Source organism: Phocoena sinus, chromosome 3, assembly GCF_008692025.1.
Source record: "Phocoena sinus isolate mPhoSin1 chromosome 3, mPhoSin1.pri, whole genome shotgun sequence".
Taxonomy (NCBI): Eukaryota; Metazoa; Chordata; class Mammalia; order Artiodactyla; family Phocoenidae; genus Phocoena; species Phocoena sinus.
The window spans coordinates 70,589,861-70,605,445 of record NC_045765.1 but is presented as its reverse complement, the minus strand read 5'-3'; the positions used below and the strand labels follow the sequence as shown (position 1 = coordinate 70,605,445).

General features: G+C 37.1%; 1 non-coding gene across 1 annotated transcript; it reads right to left on the bottom strand.

The window, feature by feature from the left end:
• Positions 1-8,713: 8,713 nt before the first annotated feature.
• Positions 8,714-8,820, bottom strand: LOC116752359. Its single transcript, XR_004349445.1, has one exon. It is a non-coding gene; the product is annotated as a U6 spliceosomal RNA (small nuclear RNA).
• Positions 8,821-15,585: the final 6,765 nt, after the last annotated feature.

The following is a 15,585-nucleotide window of genomic DNA, read 5'->3' as shown; positions in this document are numbered from 1 at the left end:
CACCATTGAGTATGATGTTAGCTGTGGTTTTGTTATAAGTGGCCTATCATATTCCTGATCTGATGAGAGAGTTTTCATTGTGAATGATGTTAAATTGTGTCAAATGCTTTTTCTGCATCTATTGAGATGACCATGTGGTTTTTATCCTTCTTTTGTTAATGTGGCTTACCATCTTGATTGATTTGTGGATATTGAACCATCTTTGCATCCCTGGAATAAATCTCATTTGATCATGGTGTATGACACTTTTTATATATTGTTGAATTCAGTTTGCTAATATTCTGCTGAGGACTTTTGCATCTATTTATCATATATTGGCCTGTAATTTTGTTTTTTTGGTTGCATCTTTGTCTGGGTTTGGAATCAGGGTAATGGTGGCCTCATAGAATGAGTTTGAGAGTGTTCTCTCCTCTTCAATTTTTTGGAATACTTTGAGAAGGATAGATATCAGCTTTTCTTTCTGTGTTTGGTAGAATTCCACTGTGAACCCATCTGGTCCTGGACTTTCCTTTGCTGGGAGTTTTTAACTTACAAATTCAAGTTCACTACTGCTGATTGCTCTGTTCAGATTGTCTGTTTCTTCCTGATTCAGTCTTAGAAGATTGTATGTCCCTAGAAACATCCATTTCTTCTACATTACCCATTTTGTTGGTATATAACTATTTGTAGTAGTCTCTTATGATTTTTTGTATCTCTGTGATTGCACTTGTAGTTTCTCCTCTTCCATTTCTTGTTTTGTTTATTTGGGTCCCCTCTTTTTTTCTTGATGAGCCTGGCTAAAGGTTTATCAGTTTTCTTTATCTTTAAAAAAAAAACAGCTTTTTGTCTGATATTTTCTTTTTTCTTTCTTTTTTGGGGGGAGGGGGTTCTATTTTATTTATTTCCTCTCTGATCTTTATTATTTCCTTCCTTCTTCTGACTTTGGGCTTTGTATGTTCTTCCTTTTCTAATTCCTTTAGAGGGTGGGTTATGTTGTTTATTTGATATTTTTCTCATTTTTTTTTTTTTTTTTTTTTTTTTTTTTGTGGTACACGGGCCTCTCACTGCCGTGGCCTCTTCCGTTGCAGAGCACAGGCTCTGGACGCGCAGGCTCAGCGCCCACGGCTCACGGCCCAGCCGCTCCGCGGCATGTGGGATCCTCCCGGACTGGGGCACGAACCCACGTCCCCTGCATAGGCAGGCGGGACTCTCAACCACTGCGCCACCAGGGAAGCCCCTCATTTCTTGAGGTAGGCCTGTATCACTATACTTTTCTCTTAGAACAGCTTTTGCTGCATCCCATAGATTTTGGGAAGTTGTGTTATTGTTTTCATTTTTCTTGAGGTATTTTCCAATCTCCTCATCAATTTCTTCACTGACCCATTTTTAGTAGCATATTGTTTGGTTTGCATGTGTTTGAGTTTTTCCAATTTTTCTTCCTTGTGTTTCCCCCCCCCTTTTCTTCTTTACCATTTTCCAACCACCCTTGTGGGCAGAAAAAGTGCTTGATATAATTTATATCCTTTTAAATGTAATGAGACATGTTTTGTGGTCTAGCTTGTGATCTATCCTGGAGAACATTCCATGTGCACTTGAAAAGAATGTGTATTCTGCTGTTTTAGGTTGTAATGTTCAATAGACATCTGTTAAGTCCAACTGGTCTATTGTGTCATTTAGGACCTCTGTTGCCTTACTGATTATCTGTGTGGATGACCTGTTCTTTAACATCCCACTGACATCAAAGTCCCCTACTATTATTGTATTATTGTCAGTTTCTTCCTTTGTGTCTGTTAATATTTGCTTTGTATATTTAGGTGCTGCTATATAAGTTGCATATATATTAACAAGTTTTGTATCCTCCTCTTGTACTGATCTCTTTATCATTATATAATGTCCTTCTTTGTCTTTTTTATAGACTATTTTAAAGTCTATTTTGTCTGGTATGAATTTGCCACACCAGCTTTCTTGTCATTTTTATTTTCATGAAATATCTTTCTCTTGGCTCTCACTTTCATTCTGTGTGTGTCTTTAGCTCTGAAGTGAGTTTCTTATAAACACCAAATGGATGCATCTTGTTTTTTTTTTCAAATCCAATCAGCCCCTTATGTCTTTTGATTGTAGCATTTAGTCTATTGACATTTAAAGTGATTATTGATAGGTATGTACTTATTGCAATTTTGTTACTTGTTTTCTGGTTGTTTTTGTAGTTCTTCTCTCTTATTTTCTTCTTTCAGTTTCTTCCCTTCTGGTTTGATTATTTTCTTTAGTTGTATGCTTATGTTTCTTTCTGTCTAGTTTTTGTGTGCCTTTGCATGTTTTTGATTTGTGGTTACCATGGAGTTCATATATGTTGACCTATATGTACTTGTTTTAAACGGGTAATCATTTAAGTTCAAACACATTTTAAAAGATCTGCATTTTTTACTCCCCTCCCCCACATTTTCTGTTTTTGATGTATTATACTTCATGTTTATCCCTTAACTGTTTATTGTAGTTATAGTTGATTGTACAGTTTTTTACCTTTTAATATTTATACTAGCTTATTTAAGTGGTTGATCCACAACCTTTACTATTTATTTACCTTTACTAGTGGGATTTTTCTTTTCCTATAAATTTTTACTTCTTATTGTAACCCCTTTTTTTCCCCCACTTAGAGAAGATCCTTCAACATTCCTTTTAGGGTCAGTTTAGTATTGATGAACTGTTTTTGCTTATCCAAGTTCTTCATGTCTCCTTCAAGTCTGAAGGAGAATCTTGCTGGGTAGAGTATCCTAGGTTGTAGGTTTTTCCCTTTCAGCACTTTAAATATATCATGTCACTCCATTCTGGCCTACAAAGTTTCTGCAGAAAAATCAGCTAATAAACTTATGGGGGTTCCCTTGTATGTGATTCTGTTTTTCTCTTGCTCCCTTTAGATTTCTCTCTTTATCTTTTACTTTGCCATTTTAATTATGATATATTTTGGTGTGGGTCTTTTGGGGTTTATCTTGTTTGGGACACTGTCTGCTTCCTGCACCTGAATATCTGCTTCCTTCTTCAGGTTTGGGAGGTCTTCAGATATAATTTCATCAAATACGTTTTTGACCCCTTTCTTTCTTCTCTTTTTGGGACCCCTATAATACAAATGTTAGTATGCTCAATGTTTTTCCATAGGTCCCTTAAACTGTTCTAATTTTTTAAAAAAATTATATGCTCTTTGCTCTTCTGATTGAATGATTTCCAGTATTCTATTATCTTCCAGATCACTTAGGTGTTCTTCTGTATCATCTAGTGTGGTTTTCATTTCAGTTATTGTATTCTTCAGCTCTGATTTGTTCTCTTTAAAATTTTCTAGCTCTTTGTTAAAATTCTATGTTCATCTTTTATTTTCCCTAGTTAGCATTCTTATTGCTAATGCTTTGAACTGTGTATCTGGTAAATTATTTATCTGTTTCATTAGTTGTTTATTTCAGAGGTATTTTTCTTTCTTTTTTTGAGTAGTGTATTTATCATAATAATGTAATTATTTCCCTAAATGAAAACATGTTCATTATAAAAATGCAAAAACATACACGTATATAAAGGAGAAGAGTGACACTTGCTCTTTTTGTATTCCTTTTCCATAATACCCCTTTCCTCATCCAGAGATAAACACTGTTAATGATTTTGTATACCACATCCTTCCCAAACCATTTCTGTGCATTTACCAAAATATGTGTTTGTGTGCCTTTATATTTATATATATTAGACATATATACACATGCATATGGTTTACACATTATAGTAGCATATTACACATATTGCTCTGTAAGCTGATTTCCCTTTAAATATATCATAGATATATATTAATGGCCAATTGCCTTCTCATGACGTTTTACCAGTTTACATTACCTCCAAGAGGCGTGCTTTGTTTTTGTTTTTTAAATTTTTATTTTACATTGGAGTATAGTTGATTTACAATGTTGTGTTAGTTTCAGGTGTACAGCTAAGTGATTTAGTTATACATATACATATATGTATTCTTTTTAAGATTCTTTCCCAAAATAGGTTATTACAGAGTATTGAGTAGAGTCCCCTGTTCTATACAGTAGGTCCTTCTTGATTATCTATTTTATATATAGTAGTATGTATATGTTAATCCAAAACTCCTAATTTACACCCCTGCCCCACATTTCTGCTTTGGGAATAATAAGTTTGTTTTTGAAGTGTGTGAGTCTGTTGATCATTTGTAAATAACTTCATTTGTATCATTTTTTTAGATTCCACATATAAGTGATATCATACAGTATTTGTCTTTCTCTTTCTGACTTACTTTACTTAGTATGATAATCTCTAGGTTCATCCATGTTGTTGCAAATAGTATTATTTCATTCTTTTCCATGGCTGAGTAATATTCTATTGTATATATGTACCACGTCTTCCATGTCTTGCCTGTTGTAAATAGTGCTGCAATAAACATTAGGGTGCATGTATGTTTTCGAAGTATGGTTTTCTCTGGATATATGCTCAGGTGTGGGATTGCTGGATCATATGGTAGCTCTATTTTATTTTTTAAGGAATCTCCATACTGTTCTCTCTAGTGACTGCACCAATTTGCATTCCCACCAACAGTGTAGGAGGGTTCCCTTTTCTCCATACCCTCTTAAAAACTACCCTGTAGTAGTTTTCTGGTAGCATCTTTAGGATTTTCTACATATAGTATCATGTCATCTGCAAACAGTGATGGTTTTACTTCTTTTCCAATTTCGACTTGTTTTATTTCTTTTTCTTCTTGGATTGCTATGGCTAGGACTTCCAGAACTATGTTGAATAAAAGTGGTGAGAATGGACATACTTATCTTGTTCCTGATCTTAGAGGAGATGCTTTCAGCTTTTCACCATTGAGTATGATGTTAGCTCTGGGTTTGTTGAATGTTGAATTTTGTCAAAAGCTTTCTCTGCATCTATTGAGATGATAATATGGGGTTTTTTTCTTTTTGTTTAATTGAAGTGTAGTTGATTTACAATGTGTTAATTTCTGCTGTACACCAAAGTGACTTCATTATATATATATATATATATATATATATATATATATATATATATATACACACACACATACATACACATTCTTTTTCATATTCTTTTCCATTATAGTTTACCACAGGAGATTGGATATAATTCCCTCTGTGAGACAGTGGGACCTTGTTTTTTATCCATTCTAAATTTGCCAGTTTGCATCTGCTAATCCCCAAATCCCAATCCATCCTTATCCTACTCTCCTCCCCCTTGGCAACCACCAGTCCATTCTCTTAGTCTGTCATTCTGTTTCTGTTTAACAGATAGGTTCATTTTGGTCATATTTTAGATTCCACATATAATTGATATCATATGGTACTTGTTTTTCTCTTTCTGACTTACTTTACATAGTATGATAATCTCTAGGTTCATCCATGTTGCTGCAAATGGCATTATTTCATTCTTTTTGATGGCGGAGTAATATTCTATTGTATATATGTACCACATCTTCTTTATCCATTCATCTGTCAATGGACATTTAAGTTGTTTCCATGTCTTGGCTATTATGAATAGTGCTTTTGTGAACATAGGGGTGCATGTATCTTCAAAGTGTGGTTTTCTCCAGATATATGCCTAGGAGTGGAATTGCTGGATCATATGACAGCTCTATTTTTAGCTTTCTGAGGAAACTTCATACTGTTTTCCATAGTGGCTGCACCAATTTACATTCCCACCAACAGTGTAGGAGGGTTCCCTTTTCTCCATACCCTCTCCAGAATTTATTGTTTGTAGAGGTTTTAATGATGGCCATCTGACTAGTGTGAGATGATACCTCATTGTAGTTCTGATTTGCATTTCTCTAATAATTAACTATGTTAAGCATCTTTTCATGTGCTTCTTGGCCATCTGTGTGTTTTCTTTGGAGAAATGTCTATTTAGATCTGCCTCTTTTTTGATTGGGTTGTTTTTTTTATAGAGAGCTGCATGAGCTGTTTGTATATTTTGGAGATTAATCCTTTGTCAGTCACATCATTTAAAAATAGTTTCTTTTATTCTGTGGGTTGTCTTTTCATTTTGTTTATGGTTTCCTTTCCTGCACAAAAGCTTGTAAGTCTGATTATATCCCATTTGTTTATTTTTGTTTTTATTTCTTTTGCCTTGGGAGACTGACCTAAGAAAACATTGGTATTATTTATGTCAGAGAATGTTCTGCCCATGTTCTCTTCTAGGATTTTTATGGTGTTATGTCTTATATTTAAGTTTTTAAGCCATTTTGAGTTTATTTCTGTGTATGGTAAGAAGGTGTGTTCTAACTTCATAGAGTTACATGTGGCTGTCTAACTTTCCCAGTGCCATTTGCTGAAAATACTGTCTTTTTCCCATTGTATATTCTTGCCTCTTTTGCCAAAGATTAATTTACTGTAGATGTGTGGGTTTATTTCTGGGCTCTCTATTCTGTTCTGTTGCTCCATATGTCTGTTTTTGTGCCAGTACCATGCTGCTTTGATTACTGTAGCTTTGTAGTATTGTCTGAAGTTTGGGATGGTTATGCTCCTGGTTTGTTCTTTTTCTTCAGGATTGATTTGATAATTCTGGGTCTTTTACGGTTCCATATGAATTATATGATAATTTGGTCTAGTTCTATGAAAAATGTCATGGGTAATTTGATAGGGATCATGTTAAACTGTAGATTGCTTTGGATAGTATGGCCGTTTTAACAGTATTAATTCTTCCAATCCAAGAGTGTGGGATATCTTTCCATTTCTTTGAATCATCTTCAATTTTCTTTATTAATGTTTTATAGTTCTCAACATATGTCTTTCACCTCCTTGGTGAGGTTTATTCCTATTTATTTTATTTTTGGGGTTGTGATTTTAAAAGTTATTTTTTTTTAGCATTCCCTTTCTGATGTTTCATTGTTGGTGTAAAGAAATGTAACTAATTTCTGTATGTTTATATTGTATCCTGCTACCTTGCTGAATTCGTTTATCAGTTCTAGTACTTTTTGTGTGAAGTCTTTAGGGTTTTCTATACATAGTATCATATCATCTGCATATAATAACAGTTTTACCTCTTTCCTTCCAATTTGGATATGTTTTATTTCTTTTTCTTGTGTCATTGCTGTGGCCAGGACTTCCAATACTATGTTGAATAGAGGAAATGAGAGTGAGCATTCTTGTCTTGTTCCAGATTTTAGGAGGAAGGCTTTCAATATTTCACCATTGAGTATTATATTGGCTGTGGGTTTGTCATAAATAGCTTTTACTATTTTGAGATATGTTCCCTCTATACTGACTTTGATAAGAGTTTTTAACATGATTGGATGTTGAATTTAGTCAAATGCTTTTTCTGCATCTATTCAGATGATCATGTGTTTTTTGTCTTTTCTTTTTTTTGATGTGGTGTATCATGTTGATTGATTTGTGTATGTTGAACCATCCTTGTGAACTTAGAAAGAATTCCATTTGATTGTGGTGTATGATCTTTTTTATGGGTTGTTGGATACGGTTTGCTAATATTTCGTTGAGAACTTTTGCATCTATGTTCATCAAAGATATTGGCCTGCAATTTTCTTTTTTGGTGGTGTCTTTGTCTGGTTTTCGTATCAGGGAGATGGTGGCTTCATAGAATGTCTTTGGGAGTGTTCCCTCCTCTTCAGTTTTTTGGACGAGTTTGAGAAGGATTGGTATGCCTTCTTCCTTGTATGTTTGGCAGCATTTGCCTGTGAAGCCATCTGGTCCTGGACTTTTGTTTGTAGGGATTTTTAAATTACAGATTCTATTTCACTTCTAGTGATCAGTCTGTTCAAATTATCTAATTCTTTTGTCATTCAATTTTGGTGCACTGTATGTTTCTAGAAACTTGTCCGTTTTTTATAGATTGTTGAATTTGTTTTAATATAATTGTTCATAGTATTCCCGTAAGGTTTTTTGTATTTCTGCAGTATCTGTTGTTATGTCTCCTTTTCCATTTCTCATTTTGTTTATTTGGGTTCTCTCTCTTTTTTCTTCTTGGGGAGCCAAGCCAGAGATCTGTCAATCTTGTTTATCCTTTTAAAGAGTCAGATCTTGGTTTTATTGAATTTTTCTATTTCTTTAAATTTCTATTTTATTTATTTCCTCTCTGATCTTTATTATTTCCTTCCTTCTGCTGACTTTAGGTTTTGTTTCTTCTTCTTTTTCTAATTCTTTTAAGTGGTAGGTTAGGTTGTTTATTTGAGATTTTTCTTATTTTTTTGAAGACGGCCTGTATTATTATGAACTTCCCTCTAAGAACTGCTTTTCTGTATCCCACAGATTTTGTGTGTTCATTGTCATTTGTCTCTGAGTATTTTTTAATTTCCTCTTTGATTTCATCATTGACCCATTGGTTTTTTAGTAGCATGTTTTTTAGTCTCTGTGTAATTGTTTTTCCTCATTTCTTTTTCTGTCATTAATTTCTAGTTTCACGCTGCTGTGGTTGGAAAAGATGCTTGAGATAATTTCTATACTCTTAAATTTGCTGAGCATTGTTTTGTGCCCTAATATGTGTTCAATCCTAGAGAATGTTCCACGTGTACCAAAAAGAATGTGTATTCTGGTTTTTTGGATGTAATTTCCTAAAAATCTCAATTAAATCTAACCGTTCTAGTGTATCATTTAGTATCTCTGTTGCCTTATTGATTCTGTGTCTGGAAGATCTGTCTATTGATGTGAGTAGGGTGTTAAATTCTCCTAGTATTATTGTATTCCTGTCAATTTCTCCCTTTATGTCTGTTAAAAATATGAAATGCTTTATGAATTTCCATTTCATCCTTGCACAGGGGCCATGCTAATGTTCTCTGTATCATTCTAATTTTAGCATATGTGCTGCCAAAGTGAGCATGAACATATGGTTTTATTTTTCAATTTGTAAACATGGAGTATCACACTGATTTGCAGTTACTGAAAAATCCTTGCATCCCTTCGATAAATTCCACTTTACATGGTGCATAATCCTTTTAATGCACTGTTGGATTCAGTTTGCAAGTATTTTGTTGAGGACTTTTACGTCTATGTTCATCAGTGATATTGGTCTTTAATTCGCTTTTTTTTTTTTGCAGTATCTTTGTCTGGTACTGGTATCAGAATGATGGCCTCATAAAATGAGTTAAGGAGTGTTTCTTCCTCTGCAGTTTTTTGAAACAGTTTCAGAAGGATCAGTGTTAACTCTTCTCTAAATGTTTGATAGAATTCGCCTGTGAAGCCATCTGGTCCTGTACTTTTGTTCATTGGGAGTTTCAATTTCAGTACTTGTGATTGGTCTGTTTATACTTTCTATTTCTTCCTGGTTCAGATTTGGGAGATTGTAGCTTTCTAGAAATTTTTCCATTTCTTCTAGATTCTCCATTTTATTGGCATATAGTTTCTTGTAGTGGTGTCTTATAATCCTTTGTAATTCTATGGTGTTAGTTGTAACTTCTCCTTTTTCATTTCTAACTTTATTGATTTGAGCCCTCTCCCTTTTTATCTTGATGTGTCTGGCTCAAGGTTTATCAATTTTGCTTATTTTTTCAAAGAACCAGCCTTTAGTTTCATTGATGTTTCCTATTGTTTTCTTCATCTCTATTTCTTTTATTTCTGCTCTGATTTTTATGATTTCTTTCTTTCAGCTAACTCTAGGTTTTATTTGTTCTTTCTCTAGTTGCTTAGGTATAAAGTTGGGTTGCTTATTTTTGATTTTTCTTATTTCCTGAGGTAAGATTGTATTGCTATAAAGTTCCCTCTTAGAACTGCTTTTGCCACATTTCATATGTTTTGGATCATCCTGTTTTCGTTTTCATTTGTCTCTAGGTATTTTTTATTTCCTGTTTGATTTGTTCAGTGATCCAGTGGTTGTTTAGTAATATATTGTTTAGCCTCCACATGTTTCTGCTCACAATTGTTTTCTTGTAGTTGATTTCTAATCTCATCGTGTTGTGGTCAGGCAAGGTGCTAGATATGATTTCAATTTTCTTAAATTTACTGAGGCTTGCTTTGTGGCCCAGCATGTGATCTATCCTGGAGAATGTTCTATGTGCACTTGAGAAGGTGTATTGTGCTGCTTTTGGATGGAATGTGCTATAAATATCAATTAAGTCCATCTGGTCTAATGTGTCATTTAAGGCCTGTGTTTCCTTATTGATTTTCTGTCTGGATGATCTGTCCCTTGATGTAAATGGGGTATTAAAGCCCCTCACTATTATTGTGTTACTGTCAATTTCTCCTTTTATGACTGTTAGCATTTGCCTTATATATTGAGGTGCTCCTATGTTGGGTGCATATATATTTACAATTGCTACATCTTCTTCTTGGATGGATTGCTTGATCATTATGTAGTGTCCTTCTTTGTCTCTTGTAACAGTCTTTTTTTTTAAGGTCTATTTTGTCTGATATCAGTATTGCTACTCCAGCTTTCTTTTGATTTTCATTTGCATGAAATACCTTTTTCCATCCCCTCACTTTCATTCTGTATGTGTCCCTAGATCTGAAGTGTGTCTCTTTTAGACAGCACATATATGGGTGTTGTTTTTGTATGCATTCAGCCAGTCTATGTTTTTGGTTTAATCTGTTTACATTTCAGGTAATTATTGATATGTATGTTCTTATTGCCATTTTATTCATTGTTTTGGACTTGTTTTCGTAGGTCTTTTTTCTTCCCTTCCTCTTTTGTTCTATTGTGATTTGATGACTATCTTTAGTGTTGTGTTTGTATTGCATTTTCTTTTTTGTGTGTACATCTATTGTAGACTTTTTGTTTGTGGTTACCATGAGTTTTTGATGTAGCAGTTTATATATATACACAACTATTTTAAGTTGCTGGTCTCTTAATTTCAAATGCACATCCAATATCCTGCATTTGTACTCTCCTCTTCTCACAATTGCTGGTTTTGATATCATATTTGTGTGTGGATGATCTACTACATTTATGTTTGCCTTTACTGGTGAGCCTTCCCATTTGTAATTTTCTTGTTTCTAGTTGTGACCTTTCCTTTCCTTCTAGAGAAGTTCCTTTAGCATTTGTTACAAAGCTGGTCTAGTGGTGCTGAATTCTCTTAGCTTTTGCTTGTCTGTAAAGCTTTTGATTTCTTTGTCAAATCTGAATGAGAGCCTTGATGGGTAGAGTATTCTTGGTTGTAGGCTTTTCCCTTTTATCACTTGAAATATATCATGCCACTCCCTTCTGACCCACAGAGTTTCTGCTGAGAAATCAGCTGATTACTTTATGGGAATTTCCTTGTATGTTGTTTGTTGCTTTTCCCTTGTTGCTTTAATATTGTCTCTTTGTCTTTAATTTTTGTCAATTTGATTAATGTGTTCCTCAGTGTGTTTCTCCTTGGGTTTATCCTGCCTGGGACTCTCTGTGCTTCCTGAACTTGGGTGACTGGTTCCTTTCCGAGTTAGGGAAGTTTTCAGCTATTATCTCTTCATGTATTTTCTCAGGCCTTTTCTCTCTCTCTTCGCCTCTGGGACCCCTATAATGTGAATGTTGGTGAATTTGACGTTGTCCCAGATGTCTCTTAAAGTGTCCTAATTTCTTTTCATTCTTTTTTCTTTATTCTGTTCCACAGTAATGCTTTCCACAATTCTTTCTTCCAGCTCACTTATCTGTTCTTCTGCCTCATTTATTTTCCTATTGATTCCTTCTGGTGTATTTTTCATTTCAGTTATTGTATTGTTCAACTCTTTGTTTTTTATATCATCTAGCTCTTTGTTAAGCATTTCTTATGTCTTCTTGGTCTGTGCCTCCATTCTTTTTCTGAGATCTTGGATCATCTTTACTATCATTTCTCTGAATTATTTTTTTAGGTAGATTGTCTATCTCTGTTTCACTTGTTCTTCTGGGGTTTTATCTTGTTCCTTCATCTGGAACATATTGCCCTGCCATCTCATTTCGTCTAACTTTCTGTGTTTGCAGTCCCACAGGCTGCAGGAATTTAGTTGCTGCTGCTTCTGGTGTCTGCCCCCATCTTGTTGTTGCTTCTTCTTTGTCTTTGGAAGTAGAATATCATTTTCAGTAGGTTCGAGTCTCTTTTGTTGATGGTTGTTCAGCAGTTAGTTGTGATTTGGGTGTTTTCATGAGAGCAGGTGAGCTCAGGTCCTTCTACTCTGCCTTCTTGTCCTCAGACCCTTACAAAGCTTTTGTTTTCCTTTGTGCTCTGTCTAGTTTCACTTGTTTATAATGGGCAGAGGCCTTTTACCTGGTGATTCAGGTAGAGATCCTGGTGAGAAATGGATGCACTGACATGTCAGCTCAGGATGTGTGCAGAGGTTATTTTCTTATTCTTGCATTTGAAACAAATTCCTGTCTTTTCATTTTCCATAAGTTTCTCTTTCTATGAAATTAGATGTAAGAGTTACCCATCCTGGTCTTGAAGGGGTGTCCTTATGTGGGTGTGTCCATCTACAGTCTGTGTGTGTCTAGTGGCTTTTGATGGGAGAACACAAGTCATGTCTTCCCCCAGGGTATGCTGACAGCTATCACTGAGGTGGGCCACAGAGATGGCAGAGCTAGAGCCAGAGCCAGGTGTGAGCTGGGGCTTCTCCTATGTTCAGTGCCTGACACCACTGTATTGAGGGTGGCTTCAGGTCTCAAGGTGCTAAAGAAGAGGCCCTGAGGCTTGGATCCAAGCTGGTTCTGTTCTAAGTGTGTGCTCCTCACTCCGCCCAGCATTAATACCTTAGCTCCAGATGGAAGCAGAGTTGGAGCAAGAGGGGCCAGATCAGGCACCCAGTGCGGGCCAGATCAGGCACCCATTGCAGGCCAGGGCCTGTACTGGAGTGGTCCCATATACCATTCAGAGTTCCAGACCACTCCTGATCTGCTGCCTCCAAGAGTGCCAGTAAGGGCCATTCCAAACCCATTCAGATGTAGTGCCAGGTATAAGCCAGCTCTGTCCTCCACAACTGCACATTCCCCCTGGCAGCAGCAACCTTCATCCTAGTGGGATGCTGCCCCACAGAGCAAGAGGGGCCAGAGTGGGCACTCAGTGTGGGCCAGGGTGCATGGTGGGGTGTCATGGGAAACTGGCCAGAGTCCCAGGCAGTCTCAAACTGCTTACTCAGCCTTGTTTGGGGAACAAGGAAGCATGTGCTTGCACTTCACAAGTGCAGTCCAAGTTTCTCACAGCCCCCCTACCAGTCTTACTGGTCCTCAAACAAGCCAAGGGGACTCATCTTCCTGGTATTGGACTCAAGGTCTGGCACATCCCATATGTGGTTTGAACCACTCACTTCCCAGCAAGTATCTCCAGGCCTGTGTAATACCCCCCTTCTGTGTCCCCTCCCAGGGGTGCAGGTCCTGACATGATCACTTCTCTTTCCTTCCTACCTGACTTTGTGTGGCTCTTTCTTTATAGCCTTGGTTTCTTTATCACCTTTATAGTCTTTCTGCCAGTCTACAGTTTGTTTTCAGTAAGAATTGCTCCACATGTATATATATATATATTTTTTTGATGTGTTCATGGAGGGGAGACAAGCTTAGCGTCCTCCTACTCCACCATCTTGATCTCTCTAGTCATTATTTCTTTACATAAGCTTTCTGCCCCCTTTCTCTCTTTTGGTACTCTCATAGTACATATATTGTTTCACTTAATGGTATCCCATAATTCACATAGGATTTCTTCAGTTTTTCATTCTTTTTTCTTTTTTCTCCTCTGACTGGATAAATAACAAATGACCTGTTCTCAAGTTCACAGATTCTTTCTTCTGTATCATTAAAGCCTGCTGTTGATGTTTTTCTTGCATTTTTGTTCATTCCATTATAATCTTCAGCTCCAGAATGTTTTTTTGGATTTTGTTGTTTTGTTTTTATGATTTCTCTCTCTCTCTCTCTCTCTGTTGAGCTTCTCATTTGGTTTATGTATTGTTTTCCTAATTTGTCTATTTGTATTCTTATAGCTCACTAGTCTTCCTTAAACCAATTATCTTGAATTCTCTGTCAATTCATAGTTTTTATTTCTTTGGAGTTGATTACTGGAAAATTATTGTGTTTCTTTTGTTGTGTCATGCTTCCTTGATTTTTCACCTTTATTGTAGGCTTGTGTTGATGTCTCTGCATTTGATGGAACAGTAACCTCTTCCAGAATTTATGGACAGGTTTTGGTGGGAAAAGATCATCAGCATGTGGTACAAGGGCAGTGGCTGAGTGGGGTGTGGTAGTTCTGGCTCCAGGTAAGTCCTGGTGCTGCTGCTCCCTGCAGCTCCATCAGCTGAGGTCACTGTTCACAAAGATTGCTGGGGTCTTCATTGGCCAGGGCCGTGACTGTCTGAAGCAGTGGTGGGGTCTGATGGGGTCTTTGGTGGTAAAGTCTTCTAGGGAACTCCTGATCTTTCTTCTCCTGCTGGGGTTGTCATGGCAAAGGGTATCCCTTTTGGATCCATGTCCAGCTCATGAGAGCCGTCGTGGTAGAGTTGGCATTGGTGTCTGATGCATAGGCACCATGGAACAGCTATGAAGTTGGGCTCTGGAGTGGATGTCCACAGAGCAACAGCGGCTCCAGGGATTGGGGCACTGGCTGCCCACAGTGGTGGTTGCTCTGGTATCTGAGATGTTGGTGCAAGCTGAGCAGCCAAGGAGCTGGGAGCTGGAGAGTGGGTGCATTTGTAGAGACAGTAACTCCAGAATCTGGGGCACTGCCTAGCCCTCAGTGGTGTTGACTCCAGTGCCCAAGATGTGGGTACACACAGAACAGGCACACAAAGAGCACATGCACAGTCAGGGTCTGAAGTTTTGGGACATGCGTAACAGCTGTGGCTCTGGGGTCTGGGGTAAGTATGGGGCTTGGTGGGAGGGGTGGCATCCTTGGTCCCAGGACACCAGACTCTTTCTTGGGGGGTTGTAGTATCTCCTCTCTGAGGGGTCCATTATGGCAATGGTTGTTGCTTACCTCAGTAGTGAAATCTGCTTGTATTCTCTGTGGAGCAGGCCATTGGGATTCATATGCACAAACACAATGGAGTAGTCCATACTGTCACGGGGGCTGTTGAGCTCCTCAGTGGCAAAGTCTGTTGGGATTCTCCACAGAGCATGCCATGGGGAATGTGGTGGCCTTTGCCATGTGGCTGACACCGATAACCTTCAGCTTTTTAATTTTTTGGTTCCTAGCTGTCTCTGGACACCTCAGCTATGCTGATTTCCTCGGAGATCTTTGTCATGCAGTTATTCTTGTTTGGTTCCACTGTGTTGCTATAGGCTCTTAATTGGACTCTTGAGTCCTCCCAGGGCTGTTTTCATTCATGAATAGCTGCATACTTGTTATATTTTCTTGAGTAATGAAGGCTGGTATCTCCTACTCCATTATCTGGTTCTTTTCTGCCTTATTTCACTGGCTATGAACCTTTCATACAGTCTTGAACAGAGATAATGAGAGGAGATACTGTTTTGTTCTTGATCTCTTGGGAAAGCACTCACTCTTTTACTATTAAGTATGTTAGCTATAGGGTCCTGTAGATGTCCTTTATCAGATTGAAGAAGTTCCCTTATATTCTTAGTTTGCTGGGAGTGTTTATCAGGAATGGATGTTGGATTTTGACAAATGCTTTTTCTCACTTGACTGCTATTGTCACTCGTACCCAGAATTGGCTATTGACACGTTCTATGGAAATGCTTTGGACGCTATGGATTTTAAGG